Source organism: Solanum pennellii, chromosome 11 (assembly GCF_001406875.1).
Source record: "Solanum pennellii chromosome 11, SPENNV200".
Classification (NCBI taxonomy): domain Eukaryota; kingdom Viridiplantae; phylum Streptophyta; class Magnoliopsida; order Solanales; family Solanaceae; genus Solanum; species Solanum pennellii.
In genome coordinates, this window is record NC_028647.1 from 28,132,759 (window position 1) to 28,135,077 (window position 2,319).

The following is a 2,319-nucleotide window of genomic DNA, read 5'->3' on the forward strand; positions in this document are numbered from 1 at the left end:
CATAAATGGTCCATAAACTATTCTAGTAGGTCTAAAATAGTGCCTTAACTATATAGTTGACGGATATGGTCCTTTAACTATCCACCCTTTTGTCAAGTTTGGTTTCCATCCACTTTTTATAAAACCTGTTAGTTAACACCTTTAACTCAATCTGTTAAGTCAGTTCTTCTCCACTGACTTTCTTTTTTTGTCATTTCTTTTGTCCATTATCTCACTTTTTTTTCTTCAAATTTCTTTATTCTCTTATTGCAATTAAGTCGTTGGTCATTATTTCATGCGAGTTAAAGCAAAATGCAAAGTAATGAACACAATTGATAAAATATTGTGAGCAAAAAGATGATTCTATTTTCAAGTTAATAATCCGTCATTACATCAATGAAACTGCATAAAGTTGCAGAAAAATTCAAAAATCAGCAACTAAAATGAACTATAGTGCTCTGTTTTGAAAAATGTTGTGCAGAAAATAGCTCAAACTACAACAAAAAATAGCAGCATTCAAACTGATCGAATTGTAGCACCGGAACACTCAAAAAACAACAGAAAACTACATAATCAGCACCAAACTATACATAACACATCACTAGGCAGCAACATCGAACCACCAAAAAATCAGCACCAAATTGTTGCATCAGACAACAAAAAATCAGCACCAAACTGCACGAAAACACCTCCATAAACGTCACCAAACTGCTGCACAGACAGCAGCACCAACCACCAAAAATCAGCACTAAACTGCACAAAACACAGCTCCAAAAACCTCACCAAACTGCACAAAAACAACTCCAAAAATGTCACCAAACTGTTGCACAAATTCTACCATAGAAATTGCGCCAAACTGCACCAGAAATCATCACCAAGCTACCCTAAACTTCACCAAAATAACACCAAAAAAACACTATAATGATCAGTTAAAGAAATAACATAAAACAACAAATGAACCACTAATCACATAAAATTATCAGTCAAATGTAAATTTGCACCATAAGTCAAATGTGGCCAAACTACATCAATCACGAGAGCACGTCATTTTGTTGAGTTGAAATTAGCTTGACTCTCTGCAACTCTTCTAACCTATGAAGTATAATGAATAAATGGAAGCATTTACACAAATTTAATATCATAAAGTAAGTGAAATAAGCAATAGATAAAAGAAAAAGTACGGTCAGTTTTGTAGGAGCACATGATGAAGATGATTCATGATATAGCGGAGACACATTTTGAGACTCTGCCTGCACCAAATTATGCTTGCAAGTTTTTGAGTTATGTCCAAGCTTGTGGCATCTAGTGCATCCTAATATTTTTGCTTCCTCTTCGCTTTTGTCCTACTCATGCCCACTTCATCTGATTCTTTTCTTCTCTTCTTTTGTTTTCTCCCTTTAGTACTTTGTCTTACTACTCTGGGAGGCAACGGAGGAATATTCTCATGCTGCGGCCACATACTTTGACCTTTTATAGGAAGAATAGCAAATTCATAGATCCTTCTATAAGTTTCCACCTTATAACAATCATCAATATACGAATTGATTTCATCATTCTTAGCCCAAATTGCTGGAACAGCATGTTTACAAGGTAGCCCTGTCAAATTCCATTTTCTACAACTACATTTTCGATTTAACAAATCTACGGCCCAAATAACAGTTATGCTAGCTCCTATAAGCTCATAGTTCCGGTCATTTGATTTTCTAGGAATATATTCAGCAGCAACAGCTTGACTTTTGCACAATACATTTTTAATTCCGGGGCACATATCATCACAACTCCACTTGGCAGATTTATCCCTAATTGCTTGCATTCTTGTCATGAGCATATACCGAATTTTCTCCAGAATAGTGATAATAGGCTTATCTCTTGCATCCAATATCATGCTATAAAAACACACCTATGTTATTCACTAAGGTATCACATTTTGCATCTTCAGAGAAGTGAGATTTAGACCATTCACTAGGTGACTTATCTCTCAACCAAATAGAAGCTTCGGGATCCAAACCAAATATTTCAACCATGCGCTGATTAAACCACCTTGCTGTTGTCGCACTAGCAGATTTCAAAGTGCATTTCTTAGTGTATAACCATAAAATCCGGCCCTTTTGAAATTACCATGCAAGTGCCTAACACAAAATCTATGAGCGACAAAAGGTAATATATCCTTATAAGCTTCTATAAGACCTTTTTGCATGTCTGACATGAAGGTCCAATGAGCTCCATCATTGATCGCCAAGTCAAGCTTTAGATGATCCAAAAACCATGCACATGACTCACTGTTTACTTTATGACTTTTTACATTATTGGCTTTTCAGCCGACGCTATACGACAAAATTA

General features: G+C 35.6%; 1 long non-coding RNA gene across 1 annotated transcript; it reads right to left on the reverse strand.

Annotated features, from left to right (window-relative positions):
* Positions 1–418: 418 nt before the first annotated feature.
* LOC114074839 lies at positions 419–2,292 on the reverse strand. Its single transcript, XR_003575145.1, has 2 exons — positions 981–2,292; positions 419–868 (listed from the first exon to the last, which is right to left on the reverse strand). It is a non-coding gene; the product is annotated as an uncharacterized LOC114074839 (long non-coding RNA).
* Positions 2,293–2,319: the final 27 nt, after the last annotated feature.